This window comes from Zingiber officinale, chromosome 4A, assembly GCF_018446385.1.
Source record: "Zingiber officinale cultivar Zhangliang chromosome 4A, Zo_v1.1, whole genome shotgun sequence".
Taxonomy (NCBI): domain Eukaryota; kingdom Viridiplantae; phylum Streptophyta; class Magnoliopsida; order Zingiberales; family Zingiberaceae; genus Zingiber; species Zingiber officinale.
Window position 1 is genome coordinate 64,826,293 of NC_055992.1, and position 13,502 is coordinate 64,839,794.

General features: G+C 40.4%; 1 long non-coding RNA gene across 1 annotated transcript; it reads right to left on the reverse strand.

Annotated features, from left to right (window-relative positions):
* Nucleotides 1-11,376: 11,376 nt before the first annotated feature.
* Nucleotides 11,377-13,184, reverse strand: LOC121973334. The gene is made up of 2 exons (XR_006109517.1): nucleotides 12,011-13,184; nucleotides 11,377-11,663 (listed from the first exon to the last, which is right to left on the reverse strand). It is a non-coding gene; the product is annotated as an uncharacterized LOC121973334 (long non-coding RNA).
* Between the last annotated feature and the right edge of the window lie 318 nt (nucleotides 13,185-13,502).

Consider the following 13,502-nt stretch of genomic DNA (forward strand, 5'->3'; position numbering starts at 1 on the left):
AGGAGTTATGTACTTTGGTTTCGTCAAACGTCGCCCGTAACTGGGTGGACTATCAAGGCGATTACTGGGTATATAACGAATTATGCAGAGGGATGTGAGTGATGTAGATGGGATCTATCCCTCCCATATGACGGGAGTGACATCGGTATTCTTGTTAGAGTTAGACCACGAAGTGCATGACCATGCACAAATGGGTCAACATGAGATGTTGAGCTCATTTGATTGAGTGAGTCTACTTGGAGTTCAAGATTTAGATTGATTAGAGGATGACACGGTCTATGCCTCACATTGATCAATCTAGATGTCTAGGATAAAAGGACAATGTCACATATTGTGAGGAATCACAATTAGTAGTTACAAGGTGATGTTGGATCTCAACATTCTTGTAACTTGGGTAGTAATGATGTATTGCTAGATACCGCTCATTACTTATGTTTCTAAATGAGTTTAAGGGCATTGCCAACGTTACAAGAACCTATTGGGTCACACACAAAGAACAAGTGTATGGAGATTAGGTTCATATGATGAACCAAGAGGATTAGATTCATTTGATGAATCAAATTGGATTAGGAGTAATCCTAATTGGGCTAATTGAGTTGGACTCAAGTTGATTCATGTGTTCAATGAGTCTAATTTAGATTATGACTCATTGAATCAATTTAATTAAATAAATTAGATTCATTTTATTGAATTGGCTTGAATTAAATGGTTGGATTAGATCAACCATGAGAGAGATTAAGTCAAGTTTGACTTGACTTGAGAGGAAGATGAAGAGTCAAGTTTGACTTGACTTTATGCCACCTCATTGGTGAGTTGGCATTAAGTGGACCAATGATGATGCTCCACATCATCATGGTTACTTAAGTGAAGTGTCACCTCATGGGAGTTATCAAGAGTTGTGACTCTTGGTATCCCATGGAGGTTACAAACCACTTAATTAGATGAAAAGAGTTTCATTTTTGCAAGGGTAACTCTCATTCAAGTGATCTTCCTTCTCCTAAGCTCTCTTCTTGCTCCTTCTCTTCTCTTGGTCATGGGTTTCAAGCAAGGGAGAAGAAAGGAGAGTGAATCTAATCCAAGAAGAAAGGTTAGTGAAAGTCACATAGAGATTTTAGAGGAGTGTGTTCTCTTCTTTTCCTTTCTTCTTCTTCCAATCCTACCCGAGAGCCCTAGAGGGTGCTAGCACACTTGTGGTGCTCTCTTCTCCATCCTTGTGTGTTAGAGAACACATCTTGTTCGTGTGGATACTTCTAGAGAGTTGTCTACGTTGACAACTTAGAGATCCGGCGTACCGTTGGACGAGCGGGATTTGCGAGGGCACGCTTCAAAGGTATAACTCTTATCTACTATAGATCTGGAGTGTGAAACTCGTATTCGTAGTTTTAGAAATTTTTCTTTGCACGGATCCGTTGGCTTTGGGCCTTTCGGGGTTTCCGCGTCGCGAAAACGCGGTTTTCGCGGCCCGAAAAACCCAAAATCAAGAGTAGTGGTGGCCTTTGAGTGGTACAATTATCATCGATCCGACCTCTCGACCATACAGGGGTCGTGGTGCAGTGAGGTGGGCGGAGTGACCATCCGTGCATACTTTGTTCTTATTGTACCGACTGATGTTGTTGCTTACTTATGCTGTTGTTGCTTACTTATGCTGCTGTTGCTAGTTTATGCTGTTGTTGCTTACTTATGCCGATATGCTTACATATATTGAGATATATATCTGTTGTATGTGTTTAGACTGACTTACCTATTGGTAATATGTATATACCTCACATGTTATCCTTGTAGTTATGAGTAGCTCTATAGCAGAGTTGTTCTACTCTTGATTTTACTAGCCTAGGATATGGTGTTAGGTATGAGCATTTATTATAGTTTTATTTTAATATCTTCTATTCCTCCTATGAGACTGTATATCTTTGGCTCACTCTTTATTTATATAGTATGTTATGTTCATGCATTATTTTTCTTTTACCTGCTGAGTTCCAATACTCACCACCCTACAAATTGGTTTTTCTTTCGCCAGGTAGCAGGTAGATGAATCAAGGATGCTTGGAGAGTCCTAGCTGCCAGCCCCCACTACACTCTCAAGGATGGATTTCTTTTCGGTCTTGTTTCTGTTTGGTGGTATATCAATTTTGCATTTTTTTTATTTTTTTTATTTTTTTTATAAGTTGATGTGGGTTTGGAGTCTAGTCCTATGGTTATAGGTATTGTGGTTAATGACTTTGTTAGTCATACATTCATATTTCTTTGTGATTTCCGCTGTGTTTATTTCCAGCCGTGTGGGATGTTATTAATTGCGTGGTTGTTTTCATTTTGTTCAGTCGGGTAGGCTGAGTATATTAACTGCGCGGTTGTTTCTATTTTTGTTCCAACTGAGTGGGCTGAATATATATAACTGCATGGTTATGAATATATTCCAGCCATATGTGGCCAATGTATTTTGTATGTATGTATGCTTCATATTGTCACCGGTATAGGGGAGATGTTGTCGGATTTTTGTATGGTAGGGACTCCTCTAGGGGCGTGACAAGGGGATTATAAGTACCCCAGACTAGTTTTGATGTGATCAATCGAGTTAAGGTGAGCTCTACTAATTTGATGCCTTGTGTCTAAGTATGCAAAAACTTAGGAGGACAAAAAGTTGAATGGAAGATGCAGCGAGCAAGAAGGATGACATGGGAAGGTAGTCGATGTGCTCAGTGCCTCAAAAGGATGAGGAGTTGTGAAAGAATACATCTGAGAGATGAGAAGCCAGGAAAAAGTTTGCTCGAGGAGAAGGCCAGAGTTGGATTAGGGTGAGCTCAACTTTGGACGATCGGAGTATCACCCAAACAACCAGATGCCTGGACTGAGTCAATCCTGGACTCAATCCAAGTGCCTGAACTCTAAGCACCTGGATCCTTTCTAAGCACCCGAGAAGGACATGTTGGGTTTTTCGGGCCGCGAAAACCGCTTTTTCGCGTCGCGGAAACCCCAAAACCCCCTAGCCACTGGATCTCGTGCGAAGAAAAACATTCTAAAAATACGAGTACGAGTTTAAACGTTGATCTACAGTAGATCTACATAAGGATAAACCTTTTTATACCTTTGTAGCGAAGCCCTTCGCAATCCCGCTTGTCCTCGATTCGCCGGATCTCGAAAGTGTCAAAGTAGACACTTCTCTATGTGTATCCACACAAGCAAGAGATGGAGAAGAAACCTTTAGAGTGTGCTAGCACTCAAGCAAGGTCTCGGCAAGAAGGAGGAGAGGGAGAGAAGAATTGTGAGCAAGAGGAAGAAGATGAAATCAATTAGCCTTGAATGAAAATAAAAATTTCATCCACACTAAAAGTGGTCGGCCACATTAAGACTTGTAACTCCCATGGAATATCAAGAGTCACAACTCTTGGTAACTCCCATGATGTGGCATTGGTCAAGTCAAAGTCAAGTCAAAAACTTGACTCTTCATCTTCCTACTTAAGTCAAGTCAAACTTGACCACTTCTATCCCTTGGTTGATCTAATCTAACCATTGGTTCAAGCCAATTTTAATTTAATGAATCTAATTTATTTAATTAAATTGATTCAATGAGTCATAATCTAAATTAGACTCATTGAACACATGAATCAACTTGAGTCCAACTCAATTAGCCCAATTAGGATTACTCTTAATCCAATTTGATTCATCAAATGAATCTAATCCTCTTGGTTCATCATATGAACCTAATCTCCATACACTTGTTCTTTGTGTGTGACCCAATAGGTTCTTGTAACGTTGGCAATGCCCTTAAACTCATTTAGAAACATAAGTAATGAGCGGTATCTAGCAATACATCATTACTACCCAAGTTACAAGAATGTTGAGATCCAACATCACCTTGTGACTACTAATTGTGACTCCTCACAATATGTGACATTGTCCTTTTATCCTAGACATCTAGATTGATCAAAGTGAGGCATAGACCGTGTCATCCTCTAATCAATCTAAATCTTGAACTCCAAGTAGACTCACTCAATCAAATGAGCTCAACATCTCATGTTGACCCATTTGGGCATGGTCATGTACTTCGTGGTCTAACTCTAACAAGAATACCGATGTCACTCCCGTCATATGGGAGGGATAGATCCCATCTACATCACTCACATCCCTCTGCATAATTCGTTATATACCCAGTAATCGCCTTGATAGTCCACCCAGTTACGGGCGACGTTTGACGAAACCAAAGTACATAACTCCTTATGTAGGGAACCATGGTGACTTCAGGTCTAAGGACCAATAGTCATACTAATAGTCACATGAGAAAGTATATGACACTCATATAACGATCCATGATACTTTCTCATGGTGGGCCATTCAGTATACATTCTCTAATGTATACCTATGTGTCAACTTGATATCCCAATATCCATGACTTGTGAGATCAAGTCATCGAGTTGACCTACATGCTAGTCTTATTGCATTAACATTGTCCCTGAATGTTAATACTCGACTAGGAATGATTTAGAGTAGTGTTCCCTATATCATCTCACTACCGATTCAACCAATCGATTGATATAGGTAAGAACCCTCTACTCAAGGACGTTCTTATATTTAGTTTATTTGGCACCAATACAAGTAAGTATAATAACCAAACAAATGCCTTTATTAATATAAGAATATGATATAATAAGTCCATAATACAATCATCAAATGATTGGCTCTAGGGCTCTAGCTAACAATCTCCCTCTAGCACTAGTGCCAATCAGTGTAGGCTCTAAGCCCCAATGACCTAGTGTGACCATCATGCTTCCTCTGTGCCAAAGCCTTGGTCAAGGGATCTACGATGTTAACCTCTGTAGGTACTCTGCAAATCTTCACATCTCCTCTCTCGATGATCTCTCGAATGAGATGGAAGCGCCGTAGTATGTGTTTGGTCCGCTGGTGTGAGCGAGGTTCCTTCGCCTGTGCTATAACTCCATTGTTGTCACAATAGAGCTCAATAGGGTCAATGATGCTAGACCACCCCAAGTTCGATGATGAACTTGCGGATCAGCCGCCTCTTTTGCCTCGATGAATGTCCTCGGCCTTTGTAGAATCAACTCACGTATCTGCTTGAACTCTTCCGGCACCACCATTAATGCAAAATCGAACCCGAATCGATCTATAGTCATCTTGGTGGTGCGGAAGTTAGCATCTGTAACCCTACTAGCTCATCATCGCCTCCGTATATCAAGAAATATTCTTTAGTCCTTCTTAAGTACTTAAAATATTCTTGATCGCTATCTAGTGACTTTCACCTGATGACTGGTATATGCTCGTCATGCTCAAAGCATACAACACATCAGGTACATAGCATGGCGTGCATGATCGATCCTATGGCCGAGGCAAGGGATCCGATCCATGCGGTCTCTCCTCTCTAGAAGAGGGACCTTGAGTCTTCAAAGACTCACACCATGTGACATCGGGAAATCCCTTCTTGGAGTTCTCCATGGCAAACCGTAGGAGTACGTACTCGACTTAGGCCAAGCAATCTCTTAGATCTATCTCTATAGATCTGAATCCCTAGAATGTGGGATGCCTCACCTAAGTCCTTCATTGAGAAGCAACTCCCTAGCCAGTCTTGACAGATGAAGCATAGGGATGTCCTTCCCAATGAGTAATATGTCATCCACATACAATATGAGGAAGACAAATATGTCCCCTACAACTTTCTTGTAGACACCGGGCTCATCTTCGTTCTTGATGGAACCAAACTGTTTGATTGCATCATCGAATCGAAGATTCCACGAGAAGCTTGCTTTAGTCCATAAATGGACCTATCCAGCTTGCATACTCTGCTAGTATGGTTTCATTCGAAACGTGGTTTTGACATCCATCGCCATATCTCATAGTCATGGTAGGTTGCAATAGTAAGCATGATCCGAATGGACTTAAACATCGCTCTTGGAGAAATGGTTTCATCATAGTCGATACCATGAATCGCTTGAAACCTTTAACTACCAAGCGACCCTTATAGATAAGTCCATCCATATCGGTCTTTCTATTAAAGACCCACTTACACCCAATGGGTTTTACCCTTTGTGGATCGACCAAAGTCCGTACTTGGTTGGTGTACAAGGATTCCATTTCGGATCTCATGGCCTCTAGCTATTTCTGGAATCTGGTCTCATCACAGCTTAGGCTCATCACCATAAGCCTACATCACGTGGTCAAACAAGAGAAATGAGTATCTCTCGGTGACGACGTACCCTATCGGACTGCGAAGAGGTATGTCTGTTGTTGTTCCTCAACTCTTTGTGGAACAACATCATCCACATCATTTTGGTTGCGGTTCAACTTCCATCGAGGCTTCAGTGCTATTGTTCGCATCTTGAACTTCTTCAAGATCGAACGCGCTCCCACTAGTCTTTCTAGAAACAAAGTCCCTTTCTAGAAAGACCCGATCTTTGCCACAACTACCTTGTGCTATCCCTTAATTTCCTTGGGATATCCAATAAAGTAACACTTGTCGGATTTGGGTCCTAACTTGTCTGAGACTTGACGTCTAACGTAAGCCTCACAACCCCAAATCCTCATGAAAGACACCTGGGCATCTCTCCTAGTCCATATCCTATATGGTGTCTTTATCACGACTTTGGATGGAACTCGGTTGAGTATAAAAGCTGCCGTGTCTAGAGCATAACCCCAAAGGTATGTCGGAAGATCTATGTGACTCATCATAGATCGCACCATATCTAATAGGGTACGATTCCTCCTTTCGGATACACCATTCCACTGTGGTGTTCCAGGAGGAGTGAGTTGGGATAGAATCTCACACTCAGTTAGGTAGTCACGAAACTCATGGCTAAGGTATTCTCCACCTCGATCTGATCGAAGTATCTTAATACTTTTGCCAAGCTGGTTCTGTACTTCATTCTTGAATTCTTTGAACTTTTCAAAGGATTCAGATTTATGTGTCATCAAGTACACATAACCATATCTACTGAAGTCATCAGTAAATGTGATGAAGTATATATAACCGCCTCTAGCAGCAACATTGAAAGGGCCACATACATCACTATGTATAAGTCCTAACAAATCAGTTGCTCTCTCGCTATGCCCACTAAAGGGAGTCTTGGTCATCTTGCCCCGTAGGCATGACTCGCATATCTCATATGATTCAAAATCAAATGAGTCCAACAAACCATCCTTATGGAGTTGGGATAAGTGCTTATCATTTATATGACCTAAGCGACAGTGCCAGAGGTAGGTTTGGTTCATGTCATTTGACTTGAACCTCTTGATATTTATGTTATAGATAGGGCTCTCAAGGTCTAGAATATAGAGTCCGTTTATCAGAGGTGCACTACAATAGAACATATCGTTTAAATAGACAGAACAACATTTGTTCTTTATTGTAAACGAAAATCCTTTCTTGTCTAAACAAGAAACTGAAATTATGTTCTTAGTCAAGGTAGGCACATAACAACAATCATCTAATTCTAGTACAAGCCCAGAGGGTAGAGATAGATAGTAAGTTCCTACAGCAATAGCAGCAACCCGTGCTCCATTGCCTACTCGTAGGTCTACCTCACCCTTCGTCAATGCCCTGCTATTTCTCAGCGCTTGTACATTAGTACAAATGTGCGAAGCACATCCGGTATCTAATACCCACTATGAAGAAATAGAGAGGTTGACTTCTATAACATGTATACCTGAAGTAGAAATCTTATTTCTCTTCTTCTTAAGATCTTCCAGGTATTCTTTGGAGTTCCTCTTCCAGTGCCTTGCTTGTCCTTGATATAGGTGACAAAGATGTTCAACCATATCGTGCGCCCTTGACTCGTGTTGTAAGCTCGAGTTCATGGTCGTAAAACAGGACACATCTAATCGTCGTCTTAATGCTTATTGTAAGCATCTCGATGCCTTTCGCGTGGCGGTGGCGGGAGGAGCTTCGGAATGGGCGCTCGAGCGTCTTTTCGTTCTTGGGTGAGAACTATTCTCAGGTTCCTGTACCAGTCCAGGAAATTTGCTCCGTTGAGCTTGTCCTTCTTAAGGACAGATCGCAGAGAGAAAGTGTTCGTATTCGACGTCATGGTAATCTACAACAGAAATAAATGCAGAAATAAATATCATATTCTTAATCATTTAATTAGGCCTTTAACTAAATGATGCTCCCACTGAATTCTATAATTCATGTGGGACAAGATCCACATCATATTAACCCTTGAGTTAGCTTTGGCTAATACGCCCAAGACTTAGTATGATCGGTAGGTAACGATTACCAATTACATCTCTATGCAACTCTTGTTTATAGGATCAATATTCACATTTATATTAAAACTCGAGTTAGTTTTGGCTAATACACCCGAGAGTTAATATATATGTGATTTTGACCTATCTTTCCAACCGTTGGAAGAATGCCTATAGTTATACTCGATCCAGCCGAGTTAACTAGGAATACCCAATCTAATTGAGTTGTACTCACCCATGCGTTGATAGGCGGGACCAAGATTGTCCCTCCGTACCCTACCAAGATAGTATGTGTTGCTCTGCTTTGGCAGATTCAACAACATGCGATCGAGGTAGTGGTAGGTATCACAGCATGGTAAGCATTACGAGTTGACGTGATTTAGATCTAATCTAAACAATGATGTGTATCATATACTTGATAGATCTAATCTAATCGAAGGGTGCATCATGTGCACGACTTAGATCTAATCTAATCGTAAGACACTAATTAATTACTTAATTAACTAGCATGCATCACATACACATAAAACAATTAATTAAATAATTAATCAAATAATTTTGTGATTATGTCATGACCCTACTACGATCTTCTCAAGCCAATGAGAAGATCGGATGGTCAACCTAAGGTCAACAACTTCTCAAGCTCCTTCCTTTGACCACCTCGTGTTACTCGCGCCCTCCTCGTAACTCCGTCTCGAGTGGACCTTCCACAGCTCCAATTTTGTACATTACAATTTTGAAACTCGAGTTACATTCGACTATAAATCTAATTTACAACCAGAATATAAGAAAAAGGTATGACGCGCAGGTCGCGAATAAAATAAAAAAAATAAAAATACAGCACACACATCACATAACGGCACGCAGGCCGTATTATGAATTACAACACATTTATTCAAATCCAATTGGGTCTTTTGGGCCATGACTATCACAAAATTAATATATAATTCTAAATTATATTTTTTTCATAATTTTCTGTAATTTTCATAATTTTTTTACAATTTTATGAGTAAATTTTTCCGGCGGTCCCGTTTAGCGTTTTCGGGCGCAATCGCGGGGGGCAGCGCCCCTACCCATGATCTAACCATCGCGAGGGTTCCTTTGCGATCTAACAGTGCCTAAGCCCGCTGTCCCAAAAAATTTTGGGGTGAAACATTACCGTTTCGGAAAATTCTTCTCAGTAGTCGAAGCCTACAAGTGTCTAAACACTTGTGCTTCGCTTCTACGAGAAAAATACCCATTAAAACTATAAAAACATGAATTTACAGAAAGTTTACAGATCTATATTTTTCATAAAAATATGAGTCTAAACTCGTACTCGCTTCGCACGTGGCTCTGATACCACTGTTGGGTTTTTCGGGCCGTGAAAACCGCATTTTCGCGTCGCGGAAACCCCGAAAGCCCCAAAGCCAATGGATCCGTGCAAAGAAAAATTTCTAAAACTACGAATACGAGTTTCACACTCCAGATCTACAGTAGATAAGAGTTATACCTTTGAAGCGTGCCCTCGCAAATGGTGCCGGATCTCGAAGTTGTCAACGTAGACAACTCTCTAGAAGTATCCACACGAACAAGATGTGTTCTCTAACACACAAGGATGGAGAAGAGAGCACCACAAGTGTGCTAGCACTCTCTAGGGCTCTCGGGTAGGATTGGAAGAAGAAGAAAGGAAAAGAAGAGAACACACTCCTATAAAATCTCTATGTGACTTTCACTAACCTTTCTTCTTGGATTAGATTCACTCTCCTTTCTTCTCCCTTGCTTGAAACCCATGACCAAGAGAAGAGAAGGAGCAAGAAGAGAGCTTAGGAGGAGGAACATCACTTGAATGAGAGTTACACTTGCAAAATGAAACTCTTTTCATATAATTAAGTGGTTTGTAACCTCCATGGGATACCAAGAGTCACAACTCTTGATAACTCCCATGAGGTGGCACTTCACTTAAGTAACCATGATGATGTGGAGCATCATCATTGGTCCACTTAATGCCAACTCACCAATGAGGTGGCATAAAGTCAAGTCAAACTTGACTCTTCATCTTCCTCTCAAGTCAAGTCAAACTTGACTTAATCTCTCTCATGGTTGATCTAATCCAACCATTTAATTCAAGCTAATTTAATATAATGAATCTAATTCATTTAATTAAATTGATTCAATAAGTCATAATCTAAATTAGACTCATTGAACACATGAATCAACTTGAGTCCAACTCAATTAGCCCAATTAGGATTACTCTTAATCCAATTTGATTCATCAAATGAATCTAATCCTCTTGGTTCATCATATGAACCTAATCTCCATCTACTTGTTCTTTGTGTGTGACCCAATAGGTTCTTGTAACGTTGACAATGCCCCTAAACTCATTTCGAAACATAAGTAATGAGTGGTATCTAGCAATACATCATTACTACCCAAGTTACAAGAATGTTGAGATCCAACATCACCTTGTGACTACTAATTGTGACTCCTCACAATATGTGACATTGTCCTTCTATCCTAGACATCTAGATTGATCAATGTGAGGCATAGACTGTGTCATCCTCTAATCAATCTAAATCTTGAACTCTAAGTAGATTCACTCGATCAAATGAGCTCAACATCTCATGTTGACTCATTTGGGCATGACCATGCACTTCGTGGTCTAACTCTATCAAGAATTCCGATGTCACTCCCGTCATATGGGAGGGATAGATCCCATCTACATCACTCACATACCTCTGCATAATTCGTTATATACCCAGTAATCGCCTTTATAGTCCACCCAGTTACTGGAGACGTTTGACAAAACCAAAGTACATAACTCCTTATGTAGGGAACCATGGTGACTTCAGGTCTAAGGACCAATAGTCATACTAATAGTCACATGAGAAAGTATATGAAACTCATATAACGATCCATGATACTTTCTCATGGCGGGTCATTCAGTATACATTCTCTAATATATACCCATGTGTCAACTTGATATCCCTATATCCATGACTTTTGAGATCAAATCATCGAGTTGACCTACATGCTAGTTTTATTGCATTAACATTGTCCCTGAATGTTAATACTCGACTAGGAATGATTTAGAGTAGTGTTCCCTATATCATCTCACTACCGATTCAACCAATCGATTAATATAGGTAAGAACCTTCTACTCAAGGATGTTATTATACTTAGTTTATTTGGCACCAATACAAGTTAGTATAATAACAAAACAAATGCCTTTATTAATATAAGAATATGATACAATAAGTCCATAATACAATCATCAAATGATTGGCTCTAGGGCTCTAGCTAACACTTGAGTAACCGAGTGGACAGGTACTGAGTAGCCAACTAGCTACAAAGTGAAGGGGGTCCCTGCTGCTCGCAACTCCAGCTACCACTACCCATGAGTGGCCGAGTGCGGCACGACAGGACAAGCGACATCTGCTCCAGCTACCACTCTCTTGAGTGGCCGAGCGTGCGACCTTGGTTATCGACTCTCTCAACTGCAAGGGAGAATTCGTCGTTAATATGTATGCAATAATATGATGCACAAAATACAACAATCATCATATACATGTAAACAGGAATCAGGTATGCTACATGAAACTAGCATGCTCAATACGGTACATAAATAAATGACAATCAAAGTATACAAGGTTGGTATCTAATATCTGCTAAATATCATAGATGGCAACAAGAGACTGTATGGATATAGAAATGAATAACTCAAACGTTTGAATGAAAGTATCAAGCACAAGAAAAATGAGTGGAGTCAAGGTAAAGCAATCCTTATCCAAAAATAGCTCATGCACCAAGGTCAAAGTACTAAAAAAAACAAAGCAAAAAGTACCTATCTTTATTAGTAATTCGTATTGAAACAATCCCACGTCGAGACGTTCGTCTCAAATCAAAGTCCTGAAATAAGAAATACAATTTAGCAAATCCCATCATGTATCAACTAGCTAAACTAAAACTCAAATCCAATTAGGAAATCCCTAATCGATAATATCTTTAACCCTAACCATTAATTAACTTCAATTAATCAAATCCATTGATTTCTCAACCATTAATTAAATAATTAATGATCAACTCCAACTAATCTAATTCATTGATCAAATTAGATTTAACCCTATTATCAACTCTAATTAACCCTCCTTATTGACTAGATTAGGTTTAATCCAACAATTTACCTTCATCGTACCATAACCTAATTAAATTAGGGTTTACACCATGGCTTACTCCAAAAACTCAGCCAAATCTAAGGTACCCACTGGTGGAACACGGCCAGAGGGGTTTACTGCCAGAATTGGAACGCCAGAACTGTGGATCGTCGGCAAATAGGACTGACCGAAGCTACAATGGCCAGCCAAGTGCAAATCTCTATACAAAAATGGAAATTAAATTGCTACAAATATGATACAAACCATACCTCACTCTAATTCTATGTCGGCAGTACGCCTAACTCTAAGGATTGACAGCCGATCTATACCGGTGACGAAGGGGAACCAAAATCTGGTGATCGGAGCCACGATGTGGAGAGGTACGGTTGTAGAAGATTGAGTCTAGGGCTAAGATCGCAGATCCAACCTCACAAGAACAACAACTCAGGGAGATGATCAACTATCAAACGAACTCAGTAATCAGTGGAGGAGAAAGAAAGCTCGGAAAAGGAAGAGCATCAGCGAGTCGACAACTCTCACACGGCTGGTGAAGTCACTATCCTGGACTCACCTGAAAGAGGATGAGAGGCAATAGGATCAGAATAGGGCGGCAACCGACGACACCAGCGTCTCGCGGTCGGAGCTCACGATGACCGGTGTCGACTGTGGGGGTTGGCGGCGAACGAGGGCGATCGGCATCCCACGATGGAAGAGGGTGACGACTGGCAATGACGTCTCACGATTGGAGTGGTCATCCAGGGAGGAATGACTGGTCGGGGAGGTCGGCGAGGGCTCAACATCGGCTAAAGGAAGTGGTGGCGATGGAGATGCAAGAAGGGAAAGGGCACGGGGTAAGAAAGGGGTCGGCGTAGGTTTTAGTGCACGGGGGAGGGAGTAAAAAAAAAGGAAAAGAAATAAAATTTTTAAACATTTATTCGTTTAAATAGGGTAACTTAAATAGATTTTCCCCTGATCCAATAATTTATCCCCTTAAAATATGTCATACGAGCTCTGAAAAATTTCCAGAAAATTTCTAAAAATTCTTGAAAAATTCAATATGATTATTACTCAAATGACCTTATTATTTAAGTAATATCTGGGTGTTGTATTTTACACCTTTTTTATGTGCATTAACTCAAGTTAAGTTAGGGTTAACTAACAAAAAATGATAGTTAAATTACA